General features: G+C 40.3%; 1 protein-coding gene across 1 annotated transcript in view; it reads left to right on the top strand.

Moving 5' to 3' along the window:
* The first annotated feature begins 7,223 nt into the window (after positions 1 to 7,223).
* Positions 7,224 to 16,210, top strand: part of Chd6 (chromodomain helicase DNA binding protein 6) — a 222,271-nt gene continuing 213,284 nt past the window's right edge. Inside the window, exon 1 of the mRNA XM_026383173.2 lies at positions 7,224 to 7,300. The gene's annotated coding sequence lies outside the window, so the exon portion shown is untranslated. The remainder of the gene's footprint in view (positions 7,301 to 16,210) is intronic.

Raw genomic sequence — 16,210 nt, 5'->3', positions numbered from 1 at the left:
TTTTAACTTGGCATATAGAAAAGTAAAATAAAATGACACATTTTTCAGCCTCCTTTGTAGGTTGGGGTGGCCATGTGACTAAGTTCTAGCCAATGAGATATAAGAAAAAGTAATGGGACTGGCGTTGGGGCTCATTGGTGGAACGCTTACCTCACACTAGGTTCGATATTCAGCACCACATAAAAATAAATAAAATAAAGCTATTGTGTCCATCTACAACTAAAAAAACATATTTTTAAAAAAGTGATGTGCAGTATTTCCAGGAAGTCTATCTAAGGGACTTAGGCCCATTGTTTCCACTTTGCCTTCCCTTTTTCCTTCCAAGATCTGGACAGGAGATCCAGTAGCCATCTTGGACCACGAGTGACCTTGAGAGTGAAAGCTAATGATGGTGAAGCAAAACTATTGAGGACTAAATTAGTAAGTTACCAAAGAGCTTTCTAAAGAGCACTCTTGGACTGCCTGCTTTTTATTTTTTTATGCAAACAAAAATAAATTTCAATATCATTATTCTTTTGGGTTTTTTTTCTATTATAGAGAACCAAATTTAATCTTAAATTGTTTATCAATTTTTTTAAACTCTCTTTTTTTTCTTTGAGAGAGAGAGAGAGAGAGAGAGAGAGAGAGAGAGAGAGAATTTTAATATTTATTTTTTAGTATTTGGCGAACACAACACCTTCGTTTGTATGTGGTGCTGAGGATCGAACCCGGGCCGCACGCATGCCAGGCGAGCGAGCTACCGCTTGAGCCACATTCCCAGCCCTAAACTCTCTTTTTAATCTATTTTTTTTTACTTTTAATTTGTTATATATGGCAGCAGAATGCATTACAATTCATACTACATATATAGAGGACATTTTTCATGTCTCTGGTTGTACACAAAGTAGAGTCACATCATTAATGTCTTCATACGTGTACTTAGGGTAATGATGTCCATCTCATTCCACCATCTTTCCTACCCCTGTGCCCCCTCCCTCACCCTCTCTCCCATTTGCCCTATCTAAAGTTCAAAATCCTTCCATGCCCCCCCCCCAACCCCATTATGAATCAGCATCCTTATATCAGAGAAAACATTTGGCATTTGGTCTTTTGGAATTGGCTAACTTCACTTACCATCTTATTCTTCAACTCCATCCATTTACCTGCAAATGCCATGATTTTATTCTCTGCTAATGCTGAGTAATATTCCATTGTGTATATATACCACATTTTCTTTATCCATTCATCTACTGAAGGGCATCTATGTTGATTCCACAGTTTAGCTATTGTGAATTATGCTGCTATAAACATTGATATGGCTATGTCCCTGGAGTATGCTGTTTTTACTTCCTTTGGGTATAGACTGAGGAAAGGGATAGCTGGGTCAAGCGGCGATTCCATTCCCAGTTTTCCAAGGATTCTCCATACTGCTTTCTATATTGGCTGCACCAATTTACAGTCCTATTAGCAATGTATGAGTGTGCCTTTCTCCCCACATCCTTGCCAACATTTATTGTTGTTTGTATTCTTAATAACTGCTATTCTGACTGGAGTGAGATGAAATCTTAGAGTAGTTTTGATTTGCATTTCTCTAATTGCTAGAGATGTTGAACACTTTTTCATATATTTGTTGATTGTATATTCTCTTATGAGAAGTGTCCGTTCAGTCCCTTGGCTCATTTACTTATTGGGTTATTTGTTTTTTTGGTGTTAAGATTTTTGAGTTCTTTGTATATCCTAGAGAGTAGTGCTCTATCTGATGTGCATGTGGTAAAAATTTGCTTCCATTCTGTAGGCTCTCTATTCACCTCACTGATTGTTTCTTTTGCTGAGAAGAAGCTTTTCAGTTTGAATCTATCCCATTTATTGCTTCTTGATTTTAATTCTTGCACTACAGGAGTCTTACTAAGGACGTTGGACCTAATCTGATATGATGAAGATTTGGGCCTACTTTTTCTTCTAATAGGTGCAGTGTTTCTGGTTTAATTCCTAGGTCCTTGATCCACTTTAAGTTTTGTGCATGGTGAAAGATAAGGGTTTAATTTCATTTTGTTGCATATGGATTTCCAGTTTTCCCAGCACTATTTGTTGAAGAGGCTATCTTTTCTCCAATGTATGTTTTTGGTACCTTTGTGAAATATAAGATATCTGTAATTATGTGTGTTAGTCTCTGGGTCCTCTATTGTATACCATTGATCTACCAGTCTGTTTTGGTGCCAATACCATACTGTTTCTATTACTATTTTTCTATAGTGTAGTTTAAGGTGTGGTATAGTGATCCCACCTACTTCACTCTTCTTGCTAAGGATTGCTTTAGCTATTCTGGATCTCTTATTTTTCCAGATGAATTTCATGACTGCTTTTTTCTATTTCTATGAGAAATTTTATTGGGATTTTGATTGGAATTGCATTAAGTCTCTGTAGTGCTTTTGGTAGTATATGGTCGTTTTGACAATATTAATTCCGCCTATCCAAGAACAAGGTAGATCTTTCCATCTTCTAAGGTCTTCTTTAATTTCTCTCTTTAGCTTTCTGTAGTTTTCATTATAGAGCTCTTTCACCTCTTTTGTTAAGTTGATTCCCAAGTATTTTTTTAGACTGACAATATCAATTTTAATAGTTAAATGAAAAGAGGATTCTATAGTCAAATCATTTTGAGTACTATTACATTTAAATTTAATAGATTTCATTAATGCAGGACTATAGTTTTCAACATGCTAATAAATTATGTCCAAAAAACCTCTCAAAGGGGCTATAGAATGCATAACTCTTCCAAGCAAGCTTGATCCCAAAATATCTTTTTAGTGGGAACATTTCATGGATGAATGACTGGGGAAAAATGGAAATATTGCTTTAAAAAATCTATATTTTTGGCTCTTCCTTTTTCTATTTTGTTTTTAAAGAGTTGGGGTTGTCCAGACTGGCCCTGAACACCTGGGACTCAAGAGATTTTCCTGTCTCAGCTTCCCTAGTAACTAGAACTACAGCCACTTACCACCATGATCAGCCGATTTTCCTCTCTAATCCATCCTTTTCCTGAGAAGTTAGAAAGATTGTTCTTAAACATAAATTTGATGATCACATCCTTGTTTACAATTCTTGAATGATTTCTATAGGATAAATTTTAAACTTCTTCATGTAACATAGAAGACCTTTTATGATCTGGCCTTTGCCAACTCTCTAACTCCACTTAAGCCATTGCCTTCTCATATCATGAGCTTTTGGCAATGCTGAAAACCAATTATATTCTTTCTAGTCTCTCTACCTCTGTACACGCTACATCTACTTTACGGAACACATTCTACCTGACACCTTGCCTGGCATTCCGCCTCTGATCCTTTAAGACTAGGTTCAATTGTCAGCTAATTCACACATTCACACTTTGAGTAATGCCTACTAAGTGCCAGGCATTGCATTAGAGCTTGAATAATAAACATAACCCCTGCCTTGGAGGCACAGGGAATCAAATGACATGTACTGTATTAGTCAGGATATGCTAATGACTGCAACAAACCACCTTCACATTTCAGTGACTTGACACTATGACAGTTTATTTACTGGTTGCAGCATGGTTGAATGTAGGCAAGCACAGGGGTTCTACTCTTTGCAGTCAGACATGGACCCAGGCTCATGCTATTGCATTTCCTGGACTTCCACTGAGTAATTTTGCATCTGGTCAGCAGATTAGGAAAGCAGGAAAGCTTGGAGGATCACATGGGGGTTTTAGGGGATGCCCAGAAATAGGATCTGTCTATCCCTTCTGCCCAGATTCCATTATCCAGGGCTCAGTCACATGGGTCTCCCTGATTACTGAGACTTGTAATTTTGCCTTGGATCTTAGGAGGAAAATGAAAAGGGCTGGTGAAAATAACCTTTTTTTTTCCTGTCACAGGTACATAAATAAGAACAATGAAGACGTTTATAGTCTAAAGGAAGAAAGAGACAAGTGAAGCAAGGAAGAAAGAGAACATGGTCAGGTACGGTTCATCTTGTGTTTGTGGAGTTACTACCAGCAAGTTTTAGAACTTGTGGAAGCCCTTATGTGGTTCCCCTTCAGAGTACCTGAGGATTTTTCTTCTGGGGCTCTTTGGAAATGGAAACATGCTATTTGGTACATCTCTGGCATCCCCCCTGTAGCCGACCTTCAGAGCTTCATAGTGTCAACCATCTCTTGTTCCAGCAGCTGCTATGGCATCCAGCTGTGCTCCATCTGACTTCACACAGCTGCACCCTGATAGGACTTTGCCTCATGGCCTTGTATGCCTCTTGCTAGGGTCTCCTGTTGACACTGAGTTTGGGGAACCATAGAAGCCCACTTGGCATCTAGGCATGAACAATTGGTATGAATCTTTATCCAATGAGAGATGAGCTGGTGGATAGATTTCCTTCTACCTCCCAAAGGCAATTCTGAGACTCATTTTATACGGCTTCTCAGAGGATAATCACTAGAGCAGAAGCAATCAGCCACACTTAGTGGAGGCCAGATTAGTAACCATTCACTATTGGCTTTTCTTCCCTACCTTACCCTTAAAAAAAAAAAAAAAAAAATATATATATATATATATACACACACACACACACACACACACACACATATGTATATATTCAGTTGTAGATGGACAGAATACCTTTATTTTGTTTATTTATTTTTATGTGGTGCTGAGGATGGAACCCAGTGCCCACATGTGCAAGACAAGCGCTCTTCAGCTGAGCCCCAGCCCCAGCCCCCTTCTTTGTACTGCTTCACTTCTGCAGTACAAAATTGGCTCTTCTTCTGGACAACCAGCAAAAAGCAAATTAGTTGTCTCTATTTCCCCTCCAGGGCTTCTCCTTAGGTCCCTAGCTACTGCTGAAGTGCTTGAAAAGTCAGATTCTACTAACCTCCGAGTTCTGCAGACTTGTACTTTTAAAGTCAATCTTGCGTCCTCTTCCAAATGTGGTGTCAGACCTTCCTTGGCTTGTGCCTGTCCTACTAAGTTCTGAATCCATTTGTACTCCTATTGATTCCTTGTTTGGTGACCTAACATCGTGTGTCTGTATGTTTAACTTCTCCTGTGCTGCTGACTTTTCTCGATGTTTAGGAACAGCAATTACTGACAAGTTGATCTCCCTCCTGCTCCTGTGCCTCCCCAGACTGTCTTGCCTCTGTGCCTTGGTACACCCATGCTGTTCCCTGTCTGGAGTTCCATCTTTTCCACCTCACTGATTAATGCTGCTTCCAGCACTTTCCAGAAAGTACACAGACCTGAGCCCCTAGAGCACTGTTGAGAGTTCTAGAACCCTTGATCCTGGAGTTTGGGTTGAGGAGCCTGGAACTACCAGTAGCCTTGTCCTCCTGCAGGTTCTACTTTAGCTGTAGCAGCAACTGGTTTAGGAGGTCAAATAAGTAGTCCCTGTGAAGCTGCAGCAGGGAGGAGAAAGCAGCTCTGAGTGAACTCACTCACCAGCTTGGCAGGATTGGAGATCCTCAAGATTTATGTGTACACCTTGCTCTCAATTAGACTATAAGTTCTTTGAGAATAGAGGTATTGCCTGCCTTGTTTAATACTGTATCCTTGTGTCTAAAACAATATCTAGAATGTAGCTGATGCTTAATAAATATTTGTTAAGGAAGGGAGAAAGGGGAGGAAGGAATGGCCATGATACATCTTGAATCAGATGAAAAAAAAGATGTCCGGTGAGATAGATGAGTGGCAAGGAGCTGCTACCTGTGTATTTTCACACTGGATAAATATCTAGTGACTGTCAAGAAAAGAAGAAGTGTTACTCAGAAGAAAGTTAGGACCACAGGCTGAAAGTCATAGGAAAACTGGGATTTCAAAGAAGCTAAAAATATTTGCTCTGGGGGTGCAGCAAGGCTCTAGATCATTATAGTTATCCTTGACACACTCAAACCATGTTCATCTTAAATTTATCCTACAAACTGCTCTTTGAATCATCACACTCAGATCGTTACTGCTTTAATTAAGGCAAAATGAGCCTCTAAAGTCAGAATCCAACCAGTTTTTCAGTGGGTTCTGAAGAAACACTCAAGATGAGGCAGGCAGGGGGGGTGAAGAGGACAGGAAAGCATCTGCTAGGTCCAGGATGGGAGAAGGAAGTAATGAGATGCCACACCGTGTATTCAGTCAGGCAGGGCAGGCTCCCCATCTCTCCTTGGCTAATTGCTCCACTCCATCTCTGGTCTAATTTCCTTCCTTCCTCCATGTATTCTCTTTATGACATTTATCTCTACCTAACCTTTGTATTTATTTATTGTCTTTCTTTCCCCTATTCCGTGAGAGCAAGGGTTTTGTCCTATTGACCGCTGTATCTCTGTAGATCAGTGTAGTGGGCACTTAAAAATTAGCTGCTAACGAACGAATTAAGAAATATAACAATTACTGGGCCATCTGCTGGGCCTGTCTTTGAGGATGCTGTAAGGAAGATAGCAGAGATAGGCCCCAAAATAAATGCACCATGGCTCAACACCAGATTTTACGGAGGTACAGCCAAGGCGCTGTAGGTTCCCCGGAGCTGGGAAACTCCCGGAGTGTGCAGGACCCCGGGAAGAAGCACGTCGTGTGACAGGGAGCCAGGAGGAACGACAGGAGATGCGGGCTGGAGACGATCCACCGGGCTCCACACTTCGCTTGGCCTCTCAGCATCTTTTTCCCTGATCCGCGGGATCCTAGCCTCTCCCAGCTTCTCTCTGCGCTACCTGGGCCTCCGCGGAACACCTCTGTCGCGGGTTCCCAGCCACATCCTTTCCCATCCCCGAATAAGCCAGACCCGGGTCTTCCAGATTGCTCGCCCGCTACCTGAGAGACCTCCACCTGCGGGCTCAACTCCCGCCCCCGCTAGCGCCCGCGTCCGCTACAGCGCGTGCCTCAGGTCCCCGCCCCCTGCCTGCGGTCTGCGGCGTGCAAGACCCCGCCCCGCCCCCTCCGCCCGCGGGACCCCGGCCCCGCCCCGCCCCTGTGGCCCCGCCGCTCCGTCCCGGGGGGCGGGGCCGCGCGCAGCGGCGTCTCCGAGGCTGGGGGCTCGAGGCGGGGGGCGGAGCGGCCCCAGCGTGGGCCAATCAGAGCCGCGATCACATCCATGCAAATACGAGCACAATGGAGCGAGCCCATCACTCGCCTCTGCAAGCAAGCTTGAAATGGGCTTCTGTCTGAGCGGCAGCCCAGCTGACCAATAAATTTGTGTTTTGGGCTGGCGAAGCCCAATGGCGCGGCAGAGAAGGCGGGCCCACGCTGGGTTAGGGTGTCCTTGCAGGGTGTCTGAGCTAAACTTCACCAAATAATAGCTGTTTGTATTTTGGCTGCTGCAGGAGCCATTTTAGGTAAGTTCTTCTCTTAACTTTTTATTTTCTTCTCCGGCCTCGGCGGACTGGCCTTGTCCGCGGGTCCCCGGCCCCGCCCCGCTGGCTGGGCTGGGGTGCCCCTATGAATGGAGCCGGGATGAGGGGCTGCGGCGGCGCCGAGGCCCGGTCAGGCGGGGGTCCGAGCGGGGCCGGCGGGCGGGCGGCCTTGCGGAGGGCAGGCTGCGGCCCGAGGCCTGAGGCGAAGGGCCGGCCTCCGCCGCGCCCGGCTCCCGCTAGCGCTCGGGCCGCTCTCGGGCCGGGCGGCCGTCCTTGGGAGTGCGCCGCTGTGGGCCATGCGCAGGGGCGGGGGTCCGGCAGACCCCGGCCGCGGGCCTCGGGGCGGGGCGATCGGAGGTCCCCCGGGGCGGACACCGTGGGACCCCCGGGAGCCAGGGAGGGGCGGGGGTGACCGCTGTTCCCGCCGTCACCCCCGCAGAGAAGTTGCTCTATTTGCGTCCTGCGTCTGTTTGCAGGGGTGGAGGAGGGTGGGCTGGTGCCAGGCTGCTGCTCCGGGAGGGGGCGGGGGCCCCGGCGCGTCCTCGGATCGTGCACCCTTCCCGCCCCCTTCTTACGCACTAGCGCGCACTCGCCCTGAATATTGGAGACCAGGAGGGGTCCAGCAACCCCGCTGCCAAGTTTTGTGCACTGTTAGATTGCATGTTTGAGCTTGAAAATAAAAAGAAAAAATTGTTCCCTTCAGGGTATTTATTTTCTTGGCTCTTGAGAAGTAACGGAGTCCGTTGTTTCCAAATTTCTAGGGACATGCCTGTCAGATGTGCAGAGGGTTGGCAGCTTCTTGGTTTTTAAAAAGATGTTATTAGGAAATCCCCGCACTAGTGAGATAATTGAAATTTGAGTTTGTTTGCAGCTTCAGTTTTATTTGATCCAATTAAAAATGCATAAGCAGTCACTTTATATTTGTGTACATAGAGTATTCCTAGTTTTAGTTATGACTAATATGACTGTGGTTTCACTACTGTGGGATCTAATAAGGCAGTATAATTCAATTTTGAGCTTGTAGGCCCGTGTTCTCCAAATTAGGGTTTATGGACCATTAGTAATCTGGCCAAGGTTTCTAGTGACTCCATGGCATCTCTGAGCATCTATCTCTGGGGCTGTGTGTGCTTTATTTTCCACCCCTTGAAAACTGTTAATTTCTGGTGTAACAGATCCATGAATAGAGAAAAATATATTTTAAATATTTGCAATTTTCAGGGTGTCCAGAATATCTTGCCATAGATTTGATTATTGTTTACCAAATGGTATATAAGAATACCATCCCTCTAGGCCCTGAAATTTCGATAGATTTCATGGGACCTGCATATAACATTTGGAAAAGTGTGAACAGAGACCACTCTGCTGTGTTCCCAAGGCTAATTGTGAGCATTTTGACTTCCTGGGAGTCTGTCCCATCATTGGGTATGGCCCTGTAGTTTTACTGGAAGCCAGATTGGAAGATCGGATTGGCAACCTCAGAGAGAGGGTTTTGTGAAACTTGTGGCTTTCTGGCAGGAGAAAGAAAGCTTGAGATTTGTGTATGATAAAATGATTAGACATGAATTGTCAAGTAACATGGTTTGTGCCAACCAAAGCAGGTGGTTTCATGTAAGCAATGCAACACTTTAACCTAAGGCCTGGGAAAATGTGTGGTGAGATTACTAATTTTGGAGTCCTGTCTGCCCAGGGCAGATTTCATAGATGGATTATGATTCATTTTATATTTAAACTTTTTTCTTGATTAATGGATCCTGAAAACTAACCTGTACACATCTCGCTCCCATCCCCTTTTTATTAGCCTTGGAATCTCCCACATAGTAAAATAACTGTGATGCTGTTCTTGGTGTAGTCTGTCCATGGGCAGAGTAGATCTCTTGTGAAATTAGAGTTGTGTCTAAGTGTGGTGTTACAGTTTCCCTGGAGTCATAGTTTTTATTCTGTAGTTACTTCTTTGCTTTTCACATTTAGCCCTTCTGTTATAGCACACAATATCTTTCAGTATGATCACTTTTACCACAACTTTTAAATATTCCTATCTTTACGATTATTTTTGTAATTTATTATTAATATAGTTGGAGGTTCTCTGTGCTTGTCAGTGTATTACTTTAGGCGAAACCACACTAAAGTTGAAGGACCAGTTAGAAGTGAAGTGGGAAAATCAGAACTAACCCTGCTGCAATTTCTGGAAGATCCTTTGGCAGTGAGTTTTGTATTTATTGATGTTCCTTTTATATGATTTCAAATACTAAAGAAAATCTGAAGCAAAATTTTCTCTTTAGGAACCACATCTTATTTGTAATTTTGCCAATCTAGTATTGCAGAAAGCTTATCAGAAATAATAAGCCCTGGGGTAAATATGTCTTGGAGATCTCTTTAATTTGTAGAAGTTTCAAAGAAATTTTTGGTTTTCTTGGAAGTTCAGACTGGTCTCAAGCAAGGTTTGTGGTTAGTCTTCCTGTGTTAAAACTGTGAGGTTCCGCAATCTAGGCTTCACTCTTTCTGTGAGTACATATGTTTTTCAACTTTCATGGGAAGACTTTGAGTCACCCATAGAACGTTTTTGAATAGGTTTTAGGATTCGAAGTCTCTATATGCAAAAATATCTTTGCTACGGGACAATGACAATATCCAAATAAACTGAGCAGACTGCTGTTACTCCCTCCTTCCCCCAAGTATCACAAATCTTAAAACAGATATTTGGTTTCTTATATCACTTATTAAAGTTTTAGTTTAATTCAAGTGAAAAACTGCAGAGAATTTTATGGGACTGCCTGCATTCACCTGTCCCAGGTTATTATATTGAAAACTCTTTGAAATACATAATGGCTAGGGCTTAGGTATCTATTCCCTAGAGAACATTTTTGTTTGCAATGGAATGTGACATACTTGTGAGAGGAGCAAAAAGAACTAGCATTGATTGAATACCTGGTGTGTATCCAGCACTCAGCCATATACTGGGGTTACAGAGATGAAAAAGTTTCCCTCCTTTGATAGCCACTCCATGAAGCTGGACTGCAGCTGAGAAAAATGAATTAACTTATTCAAGCCCATAAAAGCTAATAAATGATAAGAGCCAGAGTTTGAAATCATCATCTGGTTCCAAAGCACATTTTATTTTCACCAGCAACTCACTCTCCAAAGATTTCTTTAAAAGTTTGAGTGTGCTATCATGTTTTAGTAGTGTGGTGTTAGCTAAACCAACACACGTTTCCTAAATTCTCCTGTACACATCTCCATTTTTAGTTTTCCTTTTCAGGAATTTGTCACCAAAGAGGGGCATTGAAATACAGTGAGGGCACCCTTTCCCCTTTCTTTCAATATAGTGCACTTAGGAGTTTAGGCATAGCCGGGTGCATTATAAACCATGAAGTGCAGAGAGAGAGAGAGAGAGAATGCAGTCACTTTTTCCTTGCCAAAATGTTCTTTTCTTTCATTCCCGTTGTGGAGGCGTTGATACCCTCATGAGAAATTGTTACTTCCATAAAAGTCCTGAAGGTAGTAAAATGAAGTTATTTTAAAATATCCATCCCTGTTCCCATTTCTGAACGAAATCATTTGCATGAAATTAAGAGAAAAATGTTTATTTTTGCCTGAAGTACCTGTATTTGTTGGGTTTTATAGTCTATTATAGTGATTCTATACATCCTTTTACTTTTATTTTTTAGGTGGTTTGCCATCATTGTTCTATTCTGGGACTTTGAGAATCTGTGATGCTGTGTATGACATCACTTGAATAGCTCTTATTTTCAGAACCAGGGTTTTATGTTTTAATTAATGAACTTTTTTTTCTTTATAGTCATAAGAAAGGACCGTAAAACTTTTAGTAAGAAAAAAAAAAAAAACCCTAGACTTTTAACAGGTTCTCATGGTGCTTTTATTTGCTAATTATTTTAGAAGAAGTTAACATAGTAAGACAGTACTAGAAAATTTCAGAAAAACTAGAAATAGAACTTTAAGGTAATCTGAGGATATAAATGCAAACACACATAGAAAGTGATTTAGAATTTTCTAAATAAGTGAAAGGAAATTTTCATTTTTCTGTCTCTTAAGATTCTTTTTTTTTTTTAAAGAGAGAATGAGAGAGGGGAGAGAGAGAGAGAGAGAGAGAGAGAGAGAGAGAGAGAGAGAGAATTTTTAATATTTATTTTTTAGTTCTCGGCGGACACAACATCTTTGTTGGTATGTGGTGCTGAGGATCGAACCCGGGCCGCACGCATGCCAGGCCAGCGCGCTACCGCTTGAGCCACATCCCCAGCCCTCTTAAGATTCTTGAAGAGGTGTTCATTGATCTAATTTTATGGATCCATAGTATGATTTTTAATCATATTGTTAAAACTTAAGTCTGTTTTGAATTTTCTTCTATACTATGTGACCAGAGTATTATGTTCTGGGAATTTTTTTTTTTTTTAATTCCACAATTGCTTTTATACAAAAGGCCAGGATTCAGGTTAAAAGAAGGTCTAACTACTGTGGTAACATATAACTGTTAGTTTCTACCTAGATAGATTGAGGCTTTTTATTCTAGGGCTCATAGACCCCTAGGGAGTCATTAGTTGGGCTAGAATGCCACAAAATAGTATGCAAAATTAGATTTGAGTATGTTTTTATAGGAAGAGAAGTCATTGCTTTTTGTGATTCTCAAACCATTCTCCTACTCTATTCTTTTCCACCCATTTGTGGGTGATGGTGAGATGGGGTGGGAATTAAGGATTATTGGTTTAGGCCATTCCAAAAACAGTTGTTTTGCAGGAGCAAAATCTTCTGTCTGGAGGGTAATTTCTTTGGGCCTTTTTGCCCTTTGGCACATCCTGCGGTCTCAGCCTCTATCAGTTGGCTTGGGCTCTGTGAATTATTTCCGCATCCCTCTGGGCAGTTTCCAGATATTCTCTAGGTTTATCCCCAGAATTCTTCCCTCCCTATGGTTTTATGGAAGCTGTTGCATATCCTTGCCACCTCATACAGTTAAAGGTTGGAATGAGAAATATGGGACAATTGCAAGACAGTTTTACAGAGTCCTGTGCCTCTTGGTTTCAGCCATCTGCCTCAGCCAATAGGTCAGAAGGGGTGGTTGTGGCAAAAGCTTGTGACATTTTCTTGCTTTGAATACTACTTTGTATTCATTCTATTATTGCTTCATTCAATACATTAGGAGAGAAAGGATCTTCTTTCTTATATTGAAGTGGAATAATTAAAAAGAATTCCTCTATTTTATATTTCCCAGACTTTTTGTGAGATGTCTTGTAACTTCTATTATTAAGAGAAGTTTCTCTTAAAATAATGTCTGTGAACATTATTTCACAGAGAACATGCATATATATATATATATATATATATATATATATATATATAAAGTTCCATTAAATCAGGCATTACTATAGAAAAAGTATGTCATACTAAAGTTCTCAGGGCCTTATTTTATGACTTATTGAAATAAAAACAAATTGATAAATTTCTAGAGCAACAAGAACATTCTAATAGCAGCTCTAGGAGGTTGACTGAACTTCAAATTATCCTGGTGATTTTTTTATACAAGTCCATTTGTTGGTCCAGTCCAGAAGTTGAGTAAAAGAGTCAGTTTATTTTGATATGTAGACTAGGGAAAATACCTTAGCTTTAGGCAGTTTGGTACAGGGCACTGACACTGGTTTGTCTTTCCTTAAGTGTACAGGAGTAAAGAAATGTACCAGGCCTGTTTATTTTGGGTTCAAGAAAAATCATCTCTGTTCTCAGAAATCCTTTGAAAGCTTATGTTTGGCCAGCTAGGTTCAGATCATAGGTTTTATTTATTGAAATAAATTTTACATAACACAGAGACTATTATTTTTCGTTGTATATTTTGGCTTAACCGTTCTTGCAGCGTTAGCAGTCTAAATTCAATTAGGGTTCACATGAAAAAGTTAAGCTGTCATCATTGCTGATTGTGGGACAGAATCAGATCACATTATAAATGATGACACCATCAGATTGCTTCTTTAAGCAAACCGGGTATAGTATTTCTTTATGGGTCTTAGGTATGCGCTGCTTAATGGAATTAACAGTTTTGCCTTGGATTTTTAAAATATGTTGAGGAAGTGATAGAGGACATAAAAGAGATTGTTACTGAGAAGCTTCAGAAAGATGATTGTAAAAATGTAAAATAAGACTTTCTAGATCTGGCTATTCCAAATATTTCATAGATTTATGCAGGTCTATGGACTGTTAGGTCTGTACAGGCCTTATAAAGAAGCATGTAGATGCTTTTATAGCCATTTGCTAGAAAAATGATTTGGCTATTAAAACTAATAATAAAAAATTAGTTTATATTCTTTTATTTTTTCTTAGTAATTCATTTTTCTGCTGTTTTAGAAATGATGGATTGGGAAAGAACAAAAACAAAAGCTAGTCCTTTACCTAGAGCAGTATTTAAAGTGATGGGCATAAATATCCTCATTACATTGAAATTTGTAATGTAAGACCTACTGAAATTGACTACCTGAGTTGGAGAACCAGGAATCTATATTTTAACAAGCTGTTAAAATTTGTTTTTTTATAAACAAGCTGTTAAAGTTTAAGTTAAAGTAGTTGAAGTTTGAGAGACATTGTTCTAGACCAGAACTGTCGAGAACTCCCTGCTACGATGGAAATGTCCTGCACCTGCAAAGTAGCTACTAGCCACATGGAGCTTTTGAGCCCTTAAAATGTGGCGAGTATAATTGAAGAAAAGAATTTTAAGTTGTATTTGATATTAGTTTAAAATCAAATGGCCACATATGGCTGGTGGCACTAGTATTGGACAGCAGTTCTAGACCCTTTAGTTTGAACTTCCTTTGGAGCAATGGTAGATTTTTTTCTTTTTCTTCAGCTGTGAGGGAAAATATAATATGGAACAAGAATGCCCTTTAACCTAAAATGAAAGTAAGCAGGTCATTTAATTAAACTTGACACTGTTTACCCATTTGTATTTACCTATTTATTTTTATCTGGAAGTCGATTTAAATGTTCAGAAAATAGTAGGATCAGAAAATAAGTTTCACTGTGTCTCATAAAGCCTAATGAACAGTAAGGTAACCAGTGCATGGCTAACATGTGTGGTGTCTTTCAGGGTGGCTTCTGAGACTTTCTTGTAAATGCAGTACTATAGTTCTCCAGTTTTCATTAGAAATAATGCCGACTATGAGGGCTCTCATTACTTAAGTAGTGAGATTTTTACTTTAAAGTATTCCAGGTCAATTTTACTATAAAGTATTTCTGTCAGTAGTCTTATAGGATGGTTTAATAGTGTATAAAGGGAATTTGTTTTTTATTTTTTGTTTTTTTTTTGCTCCCTTGAAAGACTGATTTTTTTCCTGTCTCTTTCCTATATAATTAAGAATTAATTTGATAAAAGTTGGGATTTCTTTTGCTTATTCAGAGTTACACATAGTTTTTTTTCCCTTCTCCATCTGCTTAAATGTCAATTTTTAAACTCCAAAAAACCAAGGATAGCATTGATTCTAGTATATTCATCAATATCCATTGCAGAATTGGAAATTATTTTGTCATTGATGAGTAGATGGAATCTTGGCTATAGAAGTTAAGTGAAGGTCCACATGTAGAATCATACCTTTTTAAAATGCTGTTCAGTCATAATAAAATGAGTCGAACCAAATAACAGTTTTATTAAACATATTTGCTGGGTTTGAGGTTTTCAAGAAGGAAATTATTGGTCATTTAGGCAGTGATTCTTAAAGAAAGAGAGAAAATGGTGTTCAGTGTAGTTCACAGGCTTAGAATGTTAGAGATTCTTTAAAGATTATGGCTAGAGTTGCCAACTAAGCAAAATTTATGATGCTGCTGTATTTGTTTTGGTTATAGCATGAGTTAATGCAGTATTGTTTTTCATTGGTTATTTATTATAAATCAACTCTGTTTTCCCATTCTCAGGATTCAGTGAGTGAAGATGTGGTAGGTTGTCTGGGCAAGGGCTTCTGTTTAACTGAAAATGGCATGAATATCACTGATTGGGGGCTTGACATTTTGTAACCTCTGCTTTGGGCTCCTTTGTTTAACTTTCTCCAAAGGGTTTCAAGTTCTAGATCTTTGGACATGTGATTTGAATCCTTGATATGAGGTCTTTATAAAGAATGGGAAAACCCATCTATTGAGGTCTGATAGTTTGACAGATCCCAAACTTAAAAAGTTTGGAGGTTCCTTACTTGGAGTTTGTTCTCATCACTGCTGCTGGTTGCTGGAATGTTGGAGATCTTAGTAAAAGACAATGATTTCATAAGCCATACACAAATACCAGTTTCCTTATTTGCCCATAATAGTCATTTTCTGTCCATTCTTCTCTCTTTGCAGTGTTTCATACTAGCTGGCCTCTTCTCTGGGTATTATTGATTGTGTTGCATGTTCACTCTTTATTTATTTTTGAGACAGGTTTTTGCCAAGTTGCTCAGGTTGGCCTTGATCTCATGATCTTCCTGCCTCAACCTCTCAAGTAGCTGGGATATGTATACCATGGCTCCCTGCTGCATGTTTACTCTTTCTTTTTTTCTTCCTCAGTACTGGGGATTAAGTCCAAGGGTACTTAGCCATTGAGCTACATTCCCAGCCCTTTATAATATTTTTATTTTATTTAGAGACAGGGTCTTGCTAAGTTACTTACGGCCTTGCTAAGTTGCTGAGGTTGGTTTTAAACTCGTGATCCTCCTGCCTTAGTCTCCTAAGCCATTGAGATTAAAGGCATTTGCCATGGTGCCCAGCTGCATGTTTACTCTTAAACTAAATTTTGTTGCTGCTGTTATTGGTGTGGTTGAGGCAGTTATTCTAGTTTAAGATGTAAGAGTTACCAGATCTTACAAATGTTGACATTATAATTAGATTCTCCTAAAATAAAGCTTCCTTCTGTTTTTTTTGAATGCAGTAGAGTAG

The sequence above is a fragment of the Urocitellus parryii genome, chromosome 6 (genome assembly GCF_045843805.1).
Source record: "Urocitellus parryii isolate mUroPar1 chromosome 6, mUroPar1.hap1, whole genome shotgun sequence".
Taxonomy (NCBI): domain Eukaryota; kingdom Metazoa; phylum Chordata; class Mammalia; order Rodentia; family Sciuridae; genus Urocitellus; species Urocitellus parryii.
The sequence above is the reverse complement of the archived record's forward strand: the minus strand, read 5'-3'. Positions and strand labels throughout refer to the sequence as shown.